Genomic DNA, 24,604 nt, shown 5'->3' on the forward strand with positions numbered 1-24,604 from the left:
TTTGTGTGTGAATAATCCCCTATTCTGTATAGGAGGTTTCATATGAAGTGGCTGACAAAGCCAGGACCTAAACTCTTATCTTCTGAGTTTTATTCCAAAACCTGAAGTATCATTTCTCTAAGCACTCATCAGTGTGAACCTACATCAGCTCCTTCACTCTTGAGATGAACTGTACTAGCAGAGACTGTATTTGCTGTACTCACAGTCAGCAACATCCCAGACAGGAAGGGTGGGAGTGGTCACAGCATAGATGGCTACACCTGACTGTGCAGTCTGTATATAGGGAGGAGATGAGGTCCTGAATGGTAGTTTTTTTAACCTTTCACAGAACTTAACGATGGGAGGACTCATTCCCTAGACTTTATGGACTGTTTTGATTTGACCTCTTTTGACTGGAAGGGGAGTTTAGGTAACTGTTCTGAATGTAGGCACCTGGGGTATGTCAGTCACTTAAGTGCAGGCATGGAATGGCATTTCACATACTCCAGAATACTTGAGTTACCTGACCACCATAGGAATTACCAGAGACTCATAACTCTTTGGAGCTGCAGCTGGAGGACAGTCAGAATACTATAGCAATTTTTGTTCAGTCAGCTGATTTTCACCCTCTCCTGCAGATACCCCCATCTTGAACGTAGTTAAGAGGAGTCCTATCCCACCTCTCTACAAGTTAGAACCATTGTGTAAATACAAAAATTAACTTTTGCAGTCCTGTTAGTGATGGTAAGGGTAGAAGCTTTTTGGAAATTTGTTAAAAAAAATCTCAGGCAATCAAAGGACAAAAGATCTTGTTCATCTCTTTCTAAGACCTAACTCTTGGCTTCATCTTGAGCTATATAAACTGTTAAGCCTTTGGTCAAAATCAGTGAAGTCGTGCCAGTTGACTTGATGTGGGTATGTCCAAAGCTTAGCCAGATCATTCACTTCAAATACAAGAAGCCAAGGACTACATCTGTGTCTTTCAACCTTAAGTTCTCTAAGTACCAAATTAACTCATGCAGTGATCAGGAATAGTTGTGCCATTAAAAATGTTCAGAGGCAGTTAAAAGCCTAAGTGCTACTCATGACCAAAATTCAAAATGGCCTTCAGATTTATTTAAGGCTGCAATATGACGCTTTTGATACTCCCCTTGGTTTGTTGTGGTAATTAGAACTGCTGTGGCAGAGCAGTGGGGTATTCAGTGAGAGATGATGTACCCAGTGAAGTCTCTGGAGTGAATTTCCCTCAACTTCTGTTGTGAAGTCAAAAGTAACCCCTAAACCAATTAATTGAATTACACAAGTAAGTTACATTTATATGGGAGTATACCCTAGGCAGAATTACTTCCTTAATTGTACCTGGACAGTGTAATGAGGGCAAAACAAATCTGTGATATTAGCAAGGGAGAAGCTGGCTTAATAATTCATCCATAAAAGGTACATGATATGAATGATAGAGGATTCCTTACAGAATCAAAGCACAAACAAGAATCCCTCACTCTGTTCCCAAGGATGAAACCTGTGACATTTAATCTATATTATATTTTAAATCTACCATGTAAACATCTTTTTAAAAGTCTTTAAATTTGAATGTAATTGCTACCACCTCTTGATTACATACACATTACATAATCTATCATTGAATCAAATAATTACTGTTACTGTTGGGAAATAGGGAATTATACAAGGGCCTAAAGAAGAGCACTGCATTACAGGTGAGAAACAAACAAATCAGGGTTGGGTAATAAATCTCTGTACCATAAAATGCTAATGTTGTCCTAATAAATATGAATTCTCTTCCGTTGCTTGATATGCTCCCTACCAAGCATGTCACTTAGCCTGTAGTATGCTTTAGTTTAGTTTGAAGTGGCAGTACTATTAGCATTTTAGCAAAATAATAATAGTTCCTTTTCATTTTCATAAAAGTAATTAGACTTATCAGTTTTCTTGTTATGCAACAAGCCAACCAATAAATGGACAAAAAAAGTTCAATTTGTAGTATTTTCAAATTAGCATCCTATGCACCAGGGATTATTCAGATATGAGGTTCTGAAATAATGATTTTTTTTAAATTAAAAAAAAGAGGAAATAAGAGTGACACTGGAAGAAAAGCGTTCCTGTCAGTTCCTGCATTGACAAAATTATATTAATTACAGGATAGCTACTAATACTTCATTGCAAGCTCACAATTTTTTCAGATAAAGCTAACCTGATGACTCCAGAAGGAGATGGAAATTTAAATTGCACTTAAATAAAAAAAAATAACTTACCATTGTGAGAAGTGAAATGCATGTTTGGACAGACTTGGGCTTTTCAAGGTACACTGAACTTAGTGGATGGACTGAATGGAAGGATGCATTCTACTCATGGAACACAAATTAAAAAGTTCTGAAAAGGAACTGTGCCATGAAATCTGCTCAGAGATGTGGCAATGAGCTAAGAGAGGAAATAATGTTGTTGGAGATTTCATAATTTACATTGACCAAATATCAACTCCCTCAGGAATACAAATGCTCAATGTATTTTAGAACCAGTCCTAAGGTTTTACTCAGAGACAAGAGTAGAAGGCTGCATTTGATTTATGACCTAAAGAAGAGACAGAAAGATGGGTGGCTCCTAAGTCTATTTTGTCCACGTGATACATTCCCCAGTATGACTTGTGATGTTCTATATGATGAGACTCCCTATATTTTGAAGATCAGTTATGCCAGAACAAAAGTCTAGAAGGAACTTTTCTATCCATATGCTGCCATGCCATAGGGAACACCTGCAAACTCATCTGCCTCACCATATAAGCAGGAAAAGAAAAATAGATATGTGTGTTAAACTCAGTTGATTTCACCTCATTACACCATGCTGCCAGAAGGGATGGTTGCTCAGATGTGTTATCCCTGTCCCTCTGATAGCAGATTAGGGACAGGAACAAGGAAACTGTTAGATGTGAACCTACCAAACAGAGCTAGGAAAGCTCATGCAGATGTTGCCAAATTTTCTGAATAGTTTCTTTTAGGCTTTCTGACTCAGAAAGTGATCAGTGAGGATTTACACTGTAACAAGAATTTATTTTTCCCTTTTGTCCATGGGACTTCCATAACCTTTAACAAAATATTGTGCCTTATAGTCATTGCTTTATAGTCCTGCGGGTAAGATGCTTGATGTGACACAGATGACACAATTTTTCTTGTGTTGCAAACCTGGTCTCGGACCAGATCTTCAAAAATGTTCGGACCCCTAAATGTAAGTATATGTTCCAGGAAGATTTTCAAGTCTACTAGCTTAAAGTAATTCCTGGATTTCATTCACGGTTATGCACTGCAGGTGTGTATACACATGCACGATTGAACATCTCACAAGGTGCTTATATTTATCAGCCTACTCTGCCCTTAATTTCTCAGCATAACAGCTGTCTTTAGCTGACCTTAGTCTTTGCAAAATGAGCAGAATCAAAACTATTTTTCCCTTTTCATATACGTATGCAGGCAGCACAGCATGAGCAGGCAACGGGGCTTCTCTTATAACAATGAACAGAGTTTCTGCACTTAATTAGATGATCATAAGATTTGAAAGCAAGAAGATTGCCTCCAATCAATACAATATCTAAGCAAGTATTTTCAACTGCACTTTCAGATTTTGTGAATTGGCAATGAACAGACACCTCTCATTTGGGAATCTGTGACTTCTTCAGTGAATACTGGAACCTTAACTTTTCAAAGCATTGATGGAGTAGAGCTTTGTTTTGACTCTCTGACCACATCTGATGGCAAACTTGCATTTTTATTAATTTATGTTCTTTAATATTATGGGCAGGAAGAACAAATAACTGTCTCGGTATATAAACACTTCACTGGAAATGAACAGATGAACAGATTTCAAACCCAGAAGTTTTCATCATGTTCATCTAATTAGTTTTCTTATATAAGAAAGGTTGTGGTATTTCAAACAGTAAAAGAGACTAATTTTCAAGTTGAAACTTTGTAGCTAACTCTTAAATAAATCTGTTTACTTATTTTGGAGACATATATGGAACAAGCTTTTGATTCCTCCAAAATTCCTTTAATTGCTCAATATATTTAAATCATAGAATCATTTAGGTTGGGAAAGACCTCTAAGATCATCGTCAGAAATAGCTGGACCTGTGAGTCTCATGCAAAGTAACACATGGAGACAGGAATAAAATCTGAATTTTGGAGTCTTAGTACAGTGTTCTCTATAACAGGAGTCTTGACTTCTATTAAAACCAACACCTGGGTTTTCCTGCAAACATCTAACACCTACCAGACCAGCAGAAGGGTAGTAACTATGGCCTATACACTAAACTTAAATGACAGAGTGTATCATCAAAACAGCACATTTGTCAAAAAAATATTTGAACATTTTACAATATTTTAAGAGAGCAAATAAATCTGTTTTCCCACAGCTCAAATGATTACTCTCTCCACCACAAGTTTTAATGTCTGTTTTAGTGATAATCTCTACTGCCTTGAAATACACAAAATAATGAACAGCTGCTCTGGCTGATGAAATGCAGAAGCAAAGTTGAGGTACTAATCTCTAATAAAAACAGTTTATTGCATCTGGAATAAAAAAGCAGTTGGGGGTTATTGTTGATGCAGAACAAACCATAATACAGATAAGAACAAAATAAATGTATTCATCCTCTTACTTTCTGAAATCTGACTTTGCTACCTTTGTACCAGACATTTGGATGATGTGCACATCAACAAGTTTCTTGGGAGGAATGATCTGCATTCTCTTCCAGGTGCTGTGTCTGGACACAGTGCCTTACCTGTTCCTAGTTTCAGCTGGGATAAAGTAAATTCTTTTTTTAGTAGCTGGTATGGTGCTGTGTTTTGCATATAGTATGAGAATGTTGATAACACACTGATATTTTAGTTGTTGCTCAGTAGTGCTAAATCAAGGACTTTTGAGTTTCCCATGCTCTGCCAGTGAACAGATGCACAAGACTCAGCAGGGGAACATGGCCAGGGTGGGTGACTCAAACTGGCCAAAGGGATATTCCATACCATAGAACACTGTGCTCAGTACAGAAACTGGGGGGAGTTGACCAGGGAATGGCAATTGCTGCTCATGGATGGGCTGGGCATCAATCGGTTCGTAGTAAGTAATTGTATTGTGGATCACTTGCTCTTCTCTTCATTACAAACATTGTCATGATTGTTATTATAATTATAGTTTACTTTATTTCAATTTTTAAACTGTTTTTATCTCAACCCATGAATTTTACCTTTTTTATGATTTTTCTCACCATCCTACTGGGAAGGCAGCAGACGGGAGGTGAGTGGCTGTGTGGTACTTAGTTGCTGACTGGGGTTAAACCACATCTCTACATCATTTAGACTAGTACTTAATTACCTACTGGTTATGTTTTTGAACTACAAGTGAACTGTGTCTGCTGTTCTTTTTACGGCTATTAATTACTGTTATTCCAGACAAAGCTTACAAACTTTTAAGAAGAGAAGTGTGCAAGGATAGAATAGAATTATGGAATCATAGAATATGCTGAGTTGGAAGGGATCCATCAGGGTCGTTGAGTCCAAATCAATGACATAGGACACCCCAAGAATCACATCATGTACCTGAGGGTGTTTAAATGCAGCTTGAATTCTGTCAGGCTTGGTGCTGTGACCACTTCCCTGGGGAGTTCCAGTGCTCAACCACCTCTGGGTGAAAAATCTTTTCCTGGTATCTAACCTAAACCTCTCCTGAGTCAACTTCATTTTGCTTTCTTGAGTTTAAGATTCTTTTGGTGTTCATGATGGTTGTGAACAATTCATTCAGGCAGAGGGCCGTGCTTGCCCCATGATGACTTCTCCCCTTTGTTGCACTGAACTGAAACTGGGTACAGTGAATAAACTGCCTTGTGGTTACCCAGCCCTGGCAGTTGAAATGAATTGCCAAAGGATGGCTATTTTTACTTGAAAATTTGATTTATAATCTTTTTTTTTGTTGTACTATTTTTAAGAAGATAGTTCACAAATAGAAGATAGTTCACAAGTCTTTATAAAGTCATGGATGTCCAATAAATCATCTGTGTACATGGTGGGTTCTGTGGAGAAACAGATACTTCAAGACTAAAGCAAAAGTTTCATTTAGGAAAGCTCTATGTTCATATTTTATACCTTTATACTTAGTGATTTAATTGAAAATAATTGAAAATTATGTGAGAAATAACAAAATAACACCAATGCTTTTAAAATAGTCATTCTGGCCATACGTACAATGTAAAAGATCAATGAAACATTGTCACACTTAAAATTCTATCCAGGGTTTCAAACCCATCAGGATATTACATTTTTTTAGAGATTAATGGAAGAATGATGTGAAACGATGCTGGTTCAAAGAGAAGCAGGGCTATTGTCCGAGGATCTTCTCAGTGCAGGTATCTGGCACATCACTTGCTAGAAGGAATCAATCAGAAGTGAAGGCCATGGAAAAAACAATCCCAAATAGTATAGTCCTAACTGGAGTAAAGAGCTGGGCCAGGACCACAGGTGGTGCAAATTTCTCAGTGGAGATTTGTTGAGTTACAGAATCAGGGAATCTGCCTATTTGTACTTTATTTTTTTAATACATGGATGCAAATAACAGAAGTGTTAAACGCGGAGAGCCTGATTTTCTTCTCACTTATGTCAGTGTCAATCAGGAATAACTTCACTGAATTTACTTAACACACTTCTTTCTACCCTCTGGCTTCCTTGTAGTTAGTCTTAATTAGAGTTGTGCAATATTTAAAAAAAATATTAAAAAAATCTGAGATTGAATAAAGGAACTTAGATGCCATTTGTTGTGTCAACGAGATTTTCTCTTGGCTTGCAACTGAGAACATGTTTATTTAAGAAGTAAAGACTCAAATGATTTTGAGGCTTAAGTGGTGTAAGCAGAGATTCAGAAAGGTCCTGTCTGTACTCAAAGTCAGGTAAGTAGCAGTTTTAGATTATGCTGACAAATGCCTGATATAAGCAAGAGGAGAGTGGAAACTGAGAGTGCCTGATGGAACCAAACTGTTCCCCTCAGCCCAAGTAAGTAAAGGTCCATTATTCCAGGGCTGTGGCATTCACAAAGCAATTGAATTAAGGAATTCTACAGACTTCCCTCATAGTTAAAATGAACAAAACCATATTGAATGTGGAGCATTACCTACAAGAGGAAGAGAATAAAAAGAGTGGGGTTAAAAAGTAAAATGCTCAGACATGGGAAATTATTATTATGATAGTGAAAAAGAAATGTATTACTGTTTGGATGATTTTGACTTTATTTTATGAACCCTGGTTTGTGCATATGACCTTTTGACCTGTCTGCTAAGATACCTGTGCTCAATTCTCCATGTGCCATGAAGTGTTTTGTTAGACCATTTGTGCTTATATGGGTTGAATCTGTTATTTAACTGTAAGACTAGGGATATAGAAATATTGATTGTTCCACAAATAAATGCTGTACACCCTGTCTGTGAGAACTGACCAGTATCAGCTTCTCTTTTCGAGCTGTGAAGCCACAAGTGTCTGCCTTGAAGTTGCATGAGTCCTTCTGGGACTTCTCTGAATCCAAGTAATCCTCTTGAGCAATGGATTCACTTGATGGTTCACAGTACTGCTGCCAAGAAGAGATTTGTCATATCTTTAAACTGAGGGGAGAAATTCTGCAGCACTAGCTAACTCCTCTCCACAGGGGAAATCAGCATATTCTTCTGGTTATACTGCAGTCCTGTGATCAATATATTTGTTCACATTAAATGCTACATGTGAAAACCAGCATTCTTATTTTCACAAACAGCTGCAAGCAAATAGTGACCTACATATAGGATTTGTCCTCTTTCCAGCTCTATTCTTAACAGAATTTATCTGGAATTAATTGTAAATAGCTGGATTTGAAAGTCTCTTGATTTTTTTGAGAAAAGTTGGCATTTAAATCTTATTCTGCCTAGCTAGTCAATAAAAATGTTCTTAGCTTCTGAAACTTGGACAGATTTGTAGCTTCAGCAAACTCTTTCATATTGCCATTTTTAAATACACATCATATATTTCACAGAACTTCTCAGTAAAATTTTTAGACACGCCAATGCGATTTAGAAGTCTAGAGTATATTTAAATACGACTGAAGCATTTGGGAAAACAAACCCTAAAGGCTTTCATTAAGATTTAGACCATCCACAAGTTAATTTCCAAAATGGCACATGCCTAGATGTAAAACTATCAGATGTTCTGATAGCTATGACAAAGATATTAATCTTAAGATCCCATGTTCTTAACCAGTGGATGACTGAAGTCATTAATAGCTCAACTTCCTCCTGCAAGAATCTGTCAAGTCCATATATTTGTGGTTCTCAGCACACGAAAGCAAGTGAATCACTGACAGTGCTGGGAAGACCACTGAATCCCAGGGCTACACATCACCCAGAGTAACAAGCAAAATACAAGCCTCTAACCCACCCCACTGTGGCAGTGATCCTCACATACCCACATATGCAGACAAGGAGCAAAAAGAAGAGTGTTCCTGGCTTCCCGGTAACTTGACTGTATTCAGATGAGGTGCAGAAAGGCTTTTTAGGCTCAAATGCCTCCACTTCCTGAGAGACATCACAGAATCACAGAATATGCTGAGGTGGAAAGGACCCACAAGGATCATTGAGTCCAACCCTTAGCCCTGCGTAGGACCATCCCTAAGAGTCACACCACTTGTCAGAGAGTATAATTCAAACATTTGAACTCTGGCACGCTTGGTGTTGTGACCACTTCCCTGGGGAGCCTGTTCCAGTGCCCAGCCACCCTCTGGGGGAAGAACCTTTCTCTAATATCTAACTTAAACCTCCCTTGACACAACTTCAGGCCATCCCTTCAGGTTCTATCACTGGTCACCACAGAGAAGAGATCAACACCTGCCCCTTCTCTTCCCCTCACAAGGAAGTTTGTTAACTGAACTTGCAGCTCTGAACTGCTCCTTCTGAAGGTTCCTCACAGCAAATGGGACCATTAAAGTTGACTGAGATGGAAATAAATGTTGTGAGGAGTCTTTAACCCAGATAGCTGAAGCAGTTCTCGACAGAAGTCTAATCCCTGCTTGCCTTGGAAGTGATGCTTAAACCTTACTTGAGGATGGGAATCAATGTCTGTTCACAAAAAAATGGGATTTGTGGTGTCTCTTCTATCTCCATATACGATTTCTAGGTTACTGGGTATCTCCTATCTCCATGTACAGTTTCTAGATTACTGAACCATGTCCATAGGGTCCCAGAACCTGAATGCTGCTGTGGAGTGCTGCACAGTGAAATTCTGCTTCAAAAGTATCTTTTTTCCTTCTTTCACTCCCCCCGCCCCGTCTTATTTAGAACTTAGCTTGATGCAGGGTGGGACTAAGGTTGCAAGATTTCTGCCCAATGTTTTCATCAGTTCCACAGCTGTAGTATGGACTACAAAATGATCAAGTATGTCAAATTTCTTGCAATGTCCACAAAGACGTTTTCAAAAGCTTTAGAGTTTTGGGAAGGGCTTTCAAGGACCTGTTGTGTTGACCCTGGAAACCCTGAAAATACCTGAATGGAGCTAGGCTTTTAAACTGAACTTCAGAAAGCCTCAGTTACCACAAACCTACTGAAACCTGAAGTGCCTCTCAGATGGCTTCAAGCCATAACTAAGCAGTACAATCCATCTGGATGTTTTAACAAAATTGGCTGTCCAGAAGCCACAAACACCAGGAAGGCTGGCATAATCAGCCCTAGAGGTTTCCTCTTTACAGCAGGATGTTTTGGACAAAACTTGTCCAGTTCAATGAGTACTAAAACCTATCCAAACTGGGCCCAAACTTTTATCGTAGAATTGGATTGCAGGTTATTATGCTGCAGGCATGTTTAGAAATGCTACCTGATGTCTTTCAATATGTTTACAGAGCACTTGTTCCAATGGAAATGAAAAGAGCAGAGTTTAAATATATACATTGCAGGATGAAATTATTAAAAACTCCAAGCTGACCTATCCCACTTCAATTACCTTTGTGATATATACTTAGTGCTAATTAGTTCTAAAAATCCCAAGTCCCATATTTTTAACTGTAGGATTTTCTGGAATTTTTCTTTCCTGTAGATGTTTGAATTGGATGAACACACGAATCACACAGCATGTAAGTCTTGCAATTGTTATGAGTTAATAGGTAGGTGTGGACCTGTACAGCGTTATGTTTTTGCTCAAAGTTAGTTTGTACAGTTTTTATCTTCCAAGATCTTTGCTGAATTTTGGTTTTAGGATGGCAGCAAACCCTGGAAACCATTTCCAGGCACAGTGAGGATGGCAAAATCATCAGGAGTAGCCAGCATGGCGTCACAAAGTGGAAGTCAGGCTCGACCAACTTGATAAATGTCTATGATGAAATCTGGCCTGTTAGAGGAGGAGAAAGCAGTGGGTGTTGCCTACCTGGACTTTAGTAAGGGCTTTGGCAGTGTCTCCCATAAGACCTTCATAGAGAAGCTCTTGATGTATAGACTGGATGAACAGACAGTAAGGTGCATTGAAAAGTGGTTGAATGTCTGGGTCCAGAGAGTGGTGAATCAAAGTCTGGCTGGAGGCAGTTCCCCAACGCTGGGTCAAGCGTTGTTTGACATCCAGATGATGGGGCAGAGTGTACCTTCAGCAAGTTTGCTGATGATACCAAACTAGGAGGAGTGGCTGATACACCAGAGGGTGGTGGTGCCATCCAGAGGGACCTCAACAGGCTGGAGAAATGGGCTGACAGGAACCTCATGATGTTCAATGAGGAGAAGAGCAAAGTTCTGCACCTGGAAAAGAGTAACCTCATGCACTGATATATGCTGGTGGCCTCTTAGCTGGAAAGGACCTTGTCAGAAAAGGATCTGGGCGTCCTTGGAGGACACCAGGTTGGATACGAAACTCTCACTAGCACTCAAAGTGAATATCTACACAGATTCCATTTAGATATCTACTATATATCCCACAGTTTCCATGATGTAGGTGCAAATTTATGTGATTGAGGGCCATCATTCAGTCTCCAAACCTAGTTAATATTGTACTGCATCATGATTTTCATATCCAACTCTTTTTAATTTGCTGTTAACTCCTTCTACAAGTTATTGGAAGAAAAGGTCTAGTCTTAACAACAAAATACTGATCTGAAAATGTTTCATAATATTTTTTAGGGCAGGATAGTTTCACCTGGGCATGCTCCAAAGAAACTTGTTCTTGGATGAGTTTCACTTTTCAGAGTGAAAAATCACAGTGCAAATCTGTCTCCTCATCTAAAATCTAAAGACTGTTTACATAAGGATAATCAGGGAAAGGACAGAATGATCAGGATTACAAGTGTCTGAAAATATAGATAAGACCAGATCTGCCAGTATGAGCTTTCTCTGCAGTGCATCTCAGAAGATGAAAAGCAACTGTAAAGTGGTATAACCAGCATTTGTAATTCTCTGCATCAGTGGAGCAGTGCCAAAGAGTTCTGGTGTATCAACAAAATCCAGGGCAATTGGCAGCTGTATCTTTCTAGACAGATAAAGCTTCTTCTGCTGAAAGTAGTTGGAAGAAAACATCTGCATGTACACAGTAGGGTATTTGTTTGTATGTTGCATACATGTGTGTTTACACGTACCCACAGTTCTGCAAGTATGTGGTGGGCCTGGTAACACCATAAAATTTACCCATCATCCCTGCTGATAAGAGCAGTTGTCTACAGTCTTGCTAAATGCTAGTCAGAAAACTGAAGTCTTCTATATCATCAATAATCCTTTTTTGGAATCAGGCAGAATAAAGGAGAAAAATTAAAAAAATGCCAAAACCAAACGAAAAACAAACACGAAACACAAAACACAAAACACAAAACAAAACAACTCCAAAACCAAACCAAACAAACAAAAAACCAAACCAACCAACTAACTAAAGCAACAACAACAACAACATCAACAAAACCCCCAAACCAAACCAAAAAACACCCGAAAATAACACTAAACTAGATGCACATATTAGGTCAAAAGATCTGGTGGGTCTGGGAATGTGGAGCAGGGACTGGAACTGATTGACTCTAAGTGGATACTGGGACTGCTGGAGTGTGAGAAATGGACAAAGTACCACAAAGTGATGGAGTTTCAGGTAGTGAGACAGTTTGGAAATTTTTTGGAAGCCCATCTGTTGGTGCACAACATGGGGTTTAGCATAAGAATCTGGAATCTGGAATATATATGGATAGGATGGCTAAGGGCTGCAGATCAAAGGGAATAAGAGATAGTATCAAAGTAAAAAAAAAAGAAAGATCTTAGTGCACTAAGGGAAGAGACAAAGATAGCAATTGTTCAGGAAAAAGGCTGGCCCAAAAGACCAAGATGGGGAAGGAAGTGAGGGGGTAGGTCAGTACTGGATGTGTCTGTGGTCTGATAACAGGCTTGAGTTGGAGCTCAGAGATGAGAGAATGTAAAAAATGAGGGAAGTCTCAGGGAAGAGTTAAGACGAAACTGTACAGCCAGAGAGATGGGAAGTGTTTGGGGCGTCTTTGTTTGCTATGTGGGAAATGATGGCTGGGACACTAAAGTACAGATGATCCCTGCTGGGACTGAAGCATGCTCAGGAGACATTGTGTTATTGCTAATTTTAGTTGCCAGGCTCAGAATAATCTCTCTTAAGCATCCATGAACTGAGATTTTCTTTTTCCCAAAGACCTGTAGTTTGCTCGTCTCCTTGCAGGTTTTCTTATACACGCTGAGTAGAACAGCCCAAATTTTCAAATTCCTCCACAAAGAACCCTCAATCTATCTAATCTTTCTAAGAAAAAATGGTCCTCATAGTTTTTTCTCATATTGAACAACAGTATTCACATTAAAGGCTTAGCTGTTTTGATTCAAACAAATTAACTTTGAGTCTGCCTGGATAACACTAGTAGGGAAAAGGACTTAGATGTTTAGGAAAGTTACGAACAACTAATAAAAGATCCTGAAAGAGGGAGTATCGAGCAACACTAATTACAGGAAATGCTGGAATATTTATAGACACATACACAGATATTTGTAGAACAACCTATAGGCTTTCAACTTTCCTGACCTAATCTCAGCGGAGGGACTCTTTCAAGTCATAACCTAAATATTTTGGTTCAGTATGTTTATAAACAACCCCCGGATTTCCTTTAAAAAAATTAATGGAGTCTGGCACGTGGTTGGGATTGCAGCTGAGTGTATGTCTTATTCATTAGGGAGTATATTTTGCTATAAATGCTTTCTTTATTTGTTTGGAAGAAACTGCATTTTGACTTTATGATTTTTTGAAAGATAAGGCTGAAGCAGTTGTTTACAGTCATGTTATATTATCTGCTGGAGCTTCAACTAGCACCTAATCCAATGATTGCTGAATACATCTTTGGTTCAGAAGCAATTTATTTTCTCCTAGTACCAATGATGTGACACTTTGGGGACTTCCTTTGTAGCAGAACTCAGAGGAGTCCTACTGGAAAAAAATTTGGCTTGATTTAGGTTTTTGAGTATTAGAATCCTTCATACTGACCTAACAATTATCCAGGATAATTCAAAACACATTCAAAATGGCTGTAATTTCACATTTAGCCATAAAAGTTGCACTTACAGTTTGGTGTATGGTATGAAAACACAAATCACCAGCTATAGAAAGCCAAGGATATTGTGGTGATATTGAGTGCTTAATTGAACAGACTTTTACAAGCAGAGCTCTTATTCACAGAAATTACTTGCATTTTTCCAATCATAATGGCACTGGGAAACTATTGTTTTAAACATAAATATTATTATATATTACTGTGGATTACAGAGAAAAGAGCCTGCTTTCCTTCTACACTTGCTTTACCTTTTGATAGAAAAGAAATGGTGCTATTCACAAATATTTAAGTCTTGATTGTGATTCCCAGCCTAGAAACTCCTACTCAGACCCAGGCAGCAGGAAAGGTGCTGTGTTGATCCATCTGGCTGCAGGTAAGGGCTATATTCCTTCTTATAGAGCACCCTCTTTGTCACACCACAGTCTGTGCCCCAGGAACAAACACTGCTGTGTTGGCTTATCTTCAGGCAAATGTTCAAGGGCATGACATTAACTGAGGTGTTACAGGAAATGACCACTTAGGACATGAAAACTGAGGATAGAAAAAACTATCCATAGTAAAATACCAGCATCTTGGACAGTCTTAACCACCCCACTGAACTTTGTGAAATGTTACTTTACACCATCGAAAATCTTGGACTGCGGTCTTTTAAGATAGACATCATCTTCCCTAAATTCCTTGTTAAGAGAAAAGACAGCACTATATTTGCTGCTACTCAGCTAGCAACTAGGAATTTATCATGATACTCTACTGCAGCTGTGTCCTACTGCTGTTAGGCGTCGTCTTAACGCTTCTTTTTACCCAAGAAAAATAGATGGGTGTCACCTTTGAGATTTAGTTACAACTGCAGTTTATAGGTGGAAAAATTATACCTTGCAAGCAAGCTTCTTAACAAAAACAAAACTGAAAAAACCACAACTCTCCCAAATTGTGAATCTCAGGAGATATTCATTAGAAATGGCTACAAATAGCAGCAGTGAAAATGTTACATCTTGAAAACCTTACAGGTCCCTCACTAATCTTTAAGTCACGCAAATCTAGGAAAGAAGCAGGCATTGGTGTTTCTTTTACTGCTTACATGAGCCATAAAGTAAAATGTTTCAAAAATACCAATATTTAATGACAAATGCTGTAATTTAGAGCACAAATAATGCTTTATTTATCAGAAGTGAAATAATATAGCTCAGCAATTCCAACTTCTGTATCAACCTACTGTTTTGTTCCCTGATGATGGTTTTGGAGTAAATAGAAAAATAAAATATTTCCTTGAAACACTCAGATGATTTGTTTCAGGACTCATAAACGCCTTTTATGAACAGCAATTTAGTAATACCCAGGATTAAGTAATACCAGTGGTGCTGTAACTAATCTAAAGTACGGATGCCAAAGAAATAATGTTTAGAGAGTTTTATTAGACTGATCTAATTGAAAAATGAGGTCTGCTTTGGGGCACAGAAAGCTTGTGAAGCTTGTCTATTTTTTCCCCCAATTGATGTGATGTTATTGTTACATATATTGCTTTGGAAGGCACACAAATGCTGAGGGCAAGCAAAATGTCCTTGGGCCTTTTGATGCTGGATTCTTACCTTGCTTATGTGTGCATTCAGAGAATGGCCACAGCAGGCTTGCTTCCCATTCCCAGGTGCTCTGGGAATTCCAGCCATCTTGACTTCATACAGTGGAGCTGCACTCTGGATGAAATAGCCCTCCATGGGATACATTCCAGGAAAAGTGAGTGGGGTTTCTCCTTTTACTTTGGTTTCTCAGAGACCTCAGTGAGCCAGCTTGAGATTGAGTGCCTTCATGCTTAGAAGAGTACTTAGATGTGTTGGGAAGTGATATTTGAATATCTGTTATGACATTTTATGTTCCCTCTTAACTTTCTGTCATGATGTACACAAAGGTTGACGGTAGTTACACTTTTTGTGTGCAGTGATAACCTTCCACTGTATTAACTAACAGGATGTCATTAGCACATCTATTCTGTGGTCTCCTGTCCATCTACTGATTTCTGCCTCAGATTTTATACTGTATGCTAGTAAGCATCTATACAGCACTTATTGTGCTGAGATCACGGTCTGTCACTAAGTTTCCCACCTCAATAACTTATAAAACAGCTCGACCATTGATATCAAAGGTACTGTGGTGGTTTTGATGACTTACAGTGTTGGAAAGTCTGAAGCAGAAAAGTAGCCATGCTACACAGGATAGGTAGACTGTTTATGCTGGGAATAGGATTCAACTCGAAGACAGATCTGTAGTAGGAAAGATGAATAACAAAGTTTTTTTCTCTCTTGTCTTCTGAGTATGAAAAAGATGTTTCAAATGTGTCTTACCTAGATGCTTCTGGTATCTACAATGTTTTTTCATAATTTGTTATATAAAGAGCACATATGTCAGCTCCAGGGGACAAGTATCAATGAATAAGTAAGTAAATAAATAAATAAATAAATAAACACATCCATCACTCTTCTTTAAAAAATGTTGGGATGTTTAAGTCAGGCACTTATATTAGTGATTTGGATGCAACTGCTGTGCGTTATAGTAACAGAAACTGTAAGTGATAGCAATAACACTGGAAAGCTTTTATCAAATTAAGTGATGGGTTTGGATCAGCTCCCAGCAGCTATGGCTTCATCTCTCAGAAACCCGCAGCTGGTTACCTGCAGCACCTTTGCTTGCTGTTCCAGCAGAGCCCTCATGCCTGGAAAGCTGGTGGGAATTGCTTCCAGGCTCTGATCACTCCTGTGGGTTCAGACAGTCTCACACAGCTGTGCATGGGTTGGGATTAGTCCTTTCATTGAACACACTGCGATTTGAAATAGGAGTTGTTAATTTTGGTTGACAGCGTCTTGGCAGAGAGAAGACAGGCAGATCCCTTCTCCTCCCTCAGTAGTTCTTGTTTCTGCTGTTTTATTAAAACAGCTCATCATATTTGTAAGCTTCAATGAACAATTCTTCTTACATACTCCCACAGAAGGATCCATTGAACAACTTGCATTGTCCTCAGCTATTTTGAGGATAAACATTTCTTCAGGAATGCTCATGAAACCTGCAATTGCTAAAGTTTCAAAGATAATAAATGTCACCTTCTCAACCGGTTATAGGGGGTAGTTTCTTTACCTACTTGCAAAAATACAAGTTAGGAGGAATTACATTGCCCTCAGAAAGAACATCAAAAAACTATGGTAGTAGAATAGGACCTCGGCTCAGGAGTGTGGTAAAAACTGAGTTCATTCCTGGAAGGAATGTTAGATGAAAAAATATTAATCAGTTACTAACGATACAAGTAACCTTTAAAATGAAAGAATCAGCTTTCTCTGGGTTTCTTAGGGGTTATTGTTTTCATATTCCTTAAGCACCTTTACCTAAATCAGTCAGGATGATTAATAATTTTAGTGGATAATACAGTGAGGATTTACTAAGTACAGATTGTGTAAGACCAATTTCCTGAGCGCCTTGTTCCCTTAAACTTATTCCTACTTTAAAATAGAATTCAAGGGTGACTTAGGCTTTTGTGAGCCTTGCATCTCTAATATTTGTGGGAGTAAGGCTCCTCCATCCCTAAAAGCGTATTGCATTCCAGCTGCCTTAGGTAGCTCCAATGTAATTTGCTTGGATACAAAAAGCACTATAGTAGGTTTGTGTGGCAGTTTGCCCGGACTAATATAGCAACTTCTAGCTGTGTTAATTAGTCACAGTGGAGCTTCACAATAAAGCTTGTTTGTTCAGCACTTGCTCAGGTGTCTTCATGCTGCACTTCTTTGTGACATATAGGTATAATCTGGGTGCTTCTAAAATTGTAATTTCTTGCCTGAGGAAAAATTAATGTAAAAATATCCATGCAGATTCCATCTTTTTAGCTGCCTGCTGATTTCCAGATCAGATGCTCTCAGTCAGGGCCGAACCTCCCCTGCAACACCTCATTCCATCAGCAGGGAACTTTTGACAGCAGTAGATGTGAGCTGAACCACTTAGCCCTTGCCATGCTGTTAAAATGTGAACCATAAACTCCATCTCTGTCCTAATTGGCTCTGTTATTGTTGCAGAACTAACTCAAATGAAGCATAATTCAAACATATTTAGAAGGAAGGTTGCCTTGAGTAAATGATTCCCAGTAGAAGCTCTAGGAAGAGGACTCAGCAGGACCCTTATATCTATGCTATAATTTCAGGAATATATCTAGGCTTCATTCAGGGCTCTATTCACTATCCAATTTGGAATCAGTGCTGAAAATACAGCGGGAAGCTGCAGAGACCAGACTGCATCCAGTTTTATTCTAGTTCAACTCTGTTTGGGAAGGGACTATTGGGAGTTCAACTTCTCCTGCAATGGACTTGTGGTTAGACACAAACTCAGAGAAGCAATAAGTAACCCACACAGTTCACTCCTTTTTTCAGCTTTCCAAAGCCTCTTCTGCTGTCTTTCTCCCATTCATTAAGCTAGGAATGATAACAGACGCAATGCTTAAGAAGTAAATTTTGAGAAAGAGAGGGCACTTTGTATTTGCCCCTTTGTCTTGTTGGATTATAATTCCACGTTTTTCTTTGTGCCTGTAGCACTGGTGAAAGGTGTCAGACTGACATGTCTGGAGAATGAATAACTCCTTTTATGCACAGTTGGAGTCTGAGTACATCAGAGGTTTTGGGCTAATAAATCTCCTTAATCCCAAAAAGTAAATTCCTAAAAGAGGCTGTTGGTAAATGTTAATTATTTTCCCTGATTTGGAATTCAGAGTTAGAGAGAAAGGAGATAAAGAAACATGGACATGCCTATAATTCTGAACATATCACCAGGCCTCTTTGCCAGGTTGATAAGGAAGTGTCCTGCTCTCTCATCTTGTTTTAAAATGTGCCTGCCATCATCATGGCAGGCTTTGTGAACGAAGATTTGGGGAGGGCTCTACCCACGTTTGTTGCAAGTGTGTTGGTGGCTGAAAAGGCCAATACGAGACAGGCATGCCCGGTTGCAAAAGGCACAGCAGAAAGACTGTGCCTACCAATTTCCTATTTAATGTCACAGCCTTCAGCCACTCTGCAGCTGATCTATGCAATGTAAACACAAGACTGCAAAAACTCAGCCTTTAGCTCTTGTGATGCATTTTCTTTCAAGACAAAGCAACTGTGACAGTTTTTCTTAAAATGTGAATTTTCTACTCATGAAAAGGAGCAGTTCAGATTTCTAAAAATAACGGGCATGTTTGCATGCCAATGCTGAGAGGTCTAAATGTATGTGCCAGTTTGTCAGATGGATGTGTCTGGACCATAGATTGGGAGGAAAGAACACGGAGAGCAATGTGTGTGCTGGCATTTCCACCCAATCATGTAGCTTGGAGTAGGCACTCTGAGCCAGGTGATACTAATGTGGAAGGAGGTACTGCTCCCTATCCTCTCTCCTTTGCCAATCTTAAGTGACTCATTGCTTCGGAAATTCTTGGCTAACATATTCATTCATTTCTCACAGAAACTAAGTGTTGCAGCTAGAAATAAAGCAGAAGATGGCTAGTAGTGACATCTCTATGAAGAATTCACAACGCACGGTTTCGCGTCTCAGAAACTTCAGAAAAGTTATAATTTATTCCTTTTCCGCTCTGCAATATGTCTAATACTTCTGGTACAAAAGCTGCAAGATCCAACCTCTCATATTAACAGCAGTATTGAAAAGTGTTTAGTGCTTATGAACCCTTCATTCCGGCATGCACAATATCCAGGTCACTGAGCTGCCAACTGCACACCTGATAGAGGAATAATGGGTCACGCTGAAGACTGATTTTCTTTGTGTCTGTGCCCTTAACATTCTCCCTGTGCAGCTCATACAGTTTCTAGCTCCTTCCTGATTCCTCTATAGGTTTTCTGGGTGAGTTGGATGCCATGCACTGGCTTTTCAAAATTGTGAATGGTTGAATATCGGAGCAGGACCTGTGTTAAGTGGCTCTGGCTTCCTTCTCTCCCATTGCCTAAGAAGTTGCACTTCACCTTGGTGGTGGAACTTTGAGTCCCTTACCTCTCTCTACCAAGTTTTTATCAAATACTTATGAACTCTATCCCTGGAATAGAATACCACCTGTGTTCCAGTAAAATTAAGCTGCTTTTTAGGAGGCAAATTTAGCAGCTAATCTACTAGATTTAAAGTTATTCTGAGCAGGTGTCACAATATTTTTGTTTTGTCAGACACTTGGACGGCCTAAGACTACCTTTGATGCTGGCTGATACATTGTCTTTCCGGCCAGAAAATCTCCAGCAAAACTGTTTCTCCTTGGAAAACTAACTTTTTAACAGAAGCATTTTATAAAATACATCTGCTTTTGATGGATAATTTTGATATCTCCTCCAAAACAAATTCCCCATCTCCCCAAATATTTTGAATGTAAAAATGCTCCATGACAGTTGTCATTGATGGTGTCTGAATGCAGCAGGTACCCCTGTTCTCTAGGTCTTCGCTTCCAACCAACTGCATTGTTGTCTATCTACTCTCACAATGCACCAACCTCAAGAGGTCAGATTTATGATGTCCCATGAGAGTCAGAGATTGATCTAAAGAGATTGTCTGCAGAGGAGAAATGGACCATCAGGGATCAGAGAGTCACTCCCATAAGGCACTGCAGAAACATTTCCGACAAAACTTTTTATCCTCTTTAAAAAAGTATTTTGATTTTTGGGGGTAGACCCTTTTCTGATATCCATTCAGCATATCTTTGGATGCTTTTCTTATTAATTATTCAGTTTTCTGTGTATTCTTCTTGCCAATAAAACTCTTAGGTTGGAGACAGACATCTGAATGCTTTGCAAGGACAGTCTGCACTGACAGCATAGAGAGGATGATGAGTCAACCAACTCAACCAGCTGCCATAGTGCTGAGCTGTCCACAAACACAGAAGCATTCCAGAGATGGAGCTATGACTGCAAGAGTCTCACAGTCAGCATATTGATTTGGTTTTGAGGAGTAATGTGTCTGAGGCCATATGGTGGAGCTAATCTTGTTTATCACTGCTTCGCCATCCATTTGGTTCATAGTAGGAATTATCACACAAATAGCTACTGCTGAGACCTTCTGCAGAGACAGAGACAGGTGTGTGTGGTCTGGGGAGGTCTCAGCAGGAGAGTGCAGTTGGAGACTGAACAGAGACAAGAAAGCTAATCCTTTCTAAGCCACATCAAAACACCCAACATGAGATAGATAAATAGCTCAACTCTGAGAGAGACTTCTAGTGGACCTAGTAAACAGTTCTTACTTAAGCTGCAGACTTCTACATTTTAGTAAGAAGATTCTATTACCAAAGGTTCGTCTGTAATAAATTTATTGACAAATTCTTACGTACTGATACAGAGTGAGCCCAGTCTAATTCCTTAATGATAACAAAGTTCCCTGTTTACTGTTTATGCCTGTGTTTTTTGAGGTTAACTCACAATGCAGTGTTTATACTCCCTCATCTTACCAATAACCTGCCTGTGTAGTTAATGTTATTTCATTGCCCACCTTGGGCATCCGTGTCTGCATGAATTTGATGCTCACCTGTCATCAGTCACTGACCACAGACACTGCCTGTGAAAGGTCCATACCTTGAACTATTGATTTGCAAAGTAAATGCTAGACTGAGAGTGAAAACAAGAGACCCCTCCTGTTCACCTTGACAGGGCTTTGAACACACTCAAAAGGGCCAAATGACTTTTTGATTCAGTCCTGAGCTGGCAGCAGAGTTTCACCCTCTACAATTTTGCTGTCACCTTTTTATTTCAAGAGGGTCAGGATTACTTCCAGTGTGAAGTTTGCCTCTGACTCCATTGAGAATAGTCCCTCACCCTCTGTGGTTCAGTAGCTACTGGAAGAACACGTCAGGGTACCTGCCAGAAGAGGGATGCCAGATACCAGCTCCTGTGTCTGCTTAGTTCCATCAGGAACTGGTGTACACAGCAGCTAATTCACTGCTTGAACGCCTTGATTCTAATGGGTGAACTTGTATAACATCTTCCTTTTCACACTCCACCCTGAGTCATGTCAGGAGGACTACAGAGTGCCAGCTTTCTAGTGTCTGTGAGAAGCGGAGCAGTGTTCTCACTTCCCAATGCATTAGTCATTCAAATCCACCCTCAGTCTTTCTTCTGTCATATGTTTATTTATGCATGAGCAGGTAAGCTCAGAATAAGTTAGAACCTCTTTGTGGAAAGAAGGAGCCTTGTAAGGTAATTCTGCACAAGTTTTAATAAATCCTCCAACTCCACTGATGTGTGTTTTACATTTGCCTGTGGTACCTGTAAATCTATCAAGTTTGTAAGACACCTGGAAGTAAAAGTTGTTTGCATGCTTGGGAAACGATTTTGAGTTTTCCTCCTCAATCTTCTATTGTAAGGAAGAGATTCTCTCAGTATTAGCAAGAAAGAAAGATAAGGTTCAACCATCCAAGCCCATATTAATTGTTCTACTCTGTCTTCCTGACTGCCTTGATAGGAAAAGGAGGCAAAATTTGTGTTAGGACCAAAACACGTCCTTCATGACCCCAGCACTGTCTCAGAGAAAGCCAGCACCTGACAATCTTCCTATTCAAAAAATCACCGTGCATTTCACCAGGGGCGCATTCCACTTATTCAGACAGACATGATCATCAAAGTGAATCTGAGTTACAAGGAGAGGCTGCTCGAGGTGTGACATTAGGAACAATTTGGAACAATGTAAATTCAGACAGTGGCCTAACACGAGAGAAAATATGACACAAGTTAATATTTTATTTGCCAGATTTTTCTGCAAATTAACTAACAAGGCCAAAACAAAACTGCGGAATTAAAATGAAAGAAAAAAGTCACAGCACCTTTTTTTTCCCAAATTGTTGGAAGAAATGTGGCTAAAAGCTTTTATAAAAATTAGGAATCCCACTCCATGACCATCATCTCTGGCCCAGATTTGGACAAATACTGTAAATCTCAATGAATAAACATTGCAATTACATCTCATTTTCTGTGATTAAACTTAGTGCAGATGCTTATTGTAATTTAAGGAAAACTTAGCTTCATTTAACTTTACAAACCATAACTCTCTATGAGTAAGAGTGCCCTCAGATAGTTTATCTTTAAAACTGTCTCCCACTGAGGACTAAGGACAGTGAAGATACTTAGTTGTCAAAATGGGGTTTGTTGGTCAGATGGTGTATAAGTCATTACCTAAGCCAAATCTCAAGCTTTTGATTCCCTATTGGCTAATAAGGATTTCCTCACAGAAGTAAGCTAAAAATATTGTGTTAAAGAGAAAATGTCTGAAAAGGATTATAAATAGTGTTGATCTTCTATTGTAGGAACTATATAGGTTTTTCTGGAACTCATAAACGAAGGAAAAAACAGTTCTGGCTAAAATAGTTGTGAAAAGCTACTCCTACAAGCCCCACTGAAAGAAAACTTCCATCTCCAGATTCAGTCTCCATTATGCTACAGATAATGGAACTGTCTGTAGGAAATGAAAAAACCCCACAAGGATTACGAGTGGGATTCACCTAATCTAACTTCATCTCCTTGAAATTTAACTGTCTAAATTAAAACCATCCTCTTGGCTCTCTACATTGAGTATAGAGGGGGAGAAATATCTCCAGAGAGTAATTAATCTTCTGTCTTCTAGTCATCTGTCTTACATAGGTATGAGTTGCCATCAAGATGGATGTCTCCATTGATTGCTGAGAAAACCCCGACAGACTTAGTAGAAAAGTCTGGACTATGAAAGGTCAAGTATGCACAATCCCATGGGTCAGAGAGTGGATTGATCATGCCCAGGCAAAGTGGAAGGCAGTGGTTTGTTTTGACTTGGAGAATAGCCTAGGACAGGCCCCAATGTGCTTGATACAAAGGCATCAGATACAAAATACTAAGAAATTCGTATCCTTTTTCCAATACTGTCATGATATACGATATTTTTCTGTTCAAAAGACAGTGGTATCATCTTATAAAATAGTTGTCCTATGAACATAGAAAGAGAAATTTTGAAAAATGAAAATATGTGGACATTGAGGATTTTTGTTTCACCTTAACTCACTCTTCATTATTTACTGCAAGTGGTAAAGTGAAACTCACTGTAGAAACATGCACTCCTAAATGTATTATGGATTTCCAGTGTGTGAAATTAGGTGTTTTGCAATTAACACAGCATGAAAGAACTGTCACTTCCATGGATCTCTGAGTTCACACTTTTCTCTAATGAGAACCAAGATAAGTTGTTCCAGTTTTGGTGTATTGGCTACCAAATTGACCCTGGTCTATAGCTCACTTCAGGCTTCTGTAATTCCAATAAACTTGTAGTATGTTCAGATCCACCAATTGTAAATGTCTAAAATTCACTCATGCTACTCCAGGAGCTAACGTCAGAGGAAAAACACATGTATTCTGTTCAGGCTTATTTTTTCCCTTCTCTTCCTGTGAAATATAACACTTTTATCCATCTACACTGGTATTTTTCCCAGAGATGCAGTAGGGCAGAACCTGACCTTGTGTCTTAAGAGAAGTCCTTAGTGACAGAATTATCCTTATTAATGGATGACATAATTTGTCCTTCTCAAAATGCAAAAGAGGCAGCTCTGTTTGTGCTCACACCATGTTTAATAAACCTTGTCCACAGAGGAGTCTGACAGCGCACTTTCTATTCCGGGCCGATTTGTACATATTCTTGAGAAGAGGCAGCACATGAATGAGGCTGCTGATTGTTGCTGTCAGCACCAAGGTGGATGTAATAAAGGAATGGCTGAGGTTACTTTTCTGCGCATCAGCACTTCCCAAAATTCACCTCAATGATTGCATGCTGTGAAATTTTAGTGCTCATGCTGGGCGTGTAGCATAATGCGAGGAATTCCCAGATCAGAAATCTTCCTTAGCAACTATGTGGTGGGACTCTGAGAAGTTTTGAGGAGGTGGGTCATAAATTTCACAGGTCCTACAGAGCAGCTGGTTATAGTTAGATTCTGAGAGCACCTTTGCCCCTCCTGGAGGCCAGGCCTGTCTGCTGGGGCTCAGAGAGTTCCTCGTGCCCCAAGAGGATCAGGAGAGGCCCAGAGCAGCCTGTGGGGAGGTTACAGAGGGAC

Source organism: Chiroxiphia lanceolata, chromosome 5 (genome assembly GCF_009829145.1).
Source record: "Chiroxiphia lanceolata isolate bChiLan1 chromosome 5, bChiLan1.pri, whole genome shotgun sequence".
NCBI lineage: Eukaryota > Metazoa > Chordata > Aves > Passeriformes > Pipridae > Chiroxiphia > Chiroxiphia lanceolata.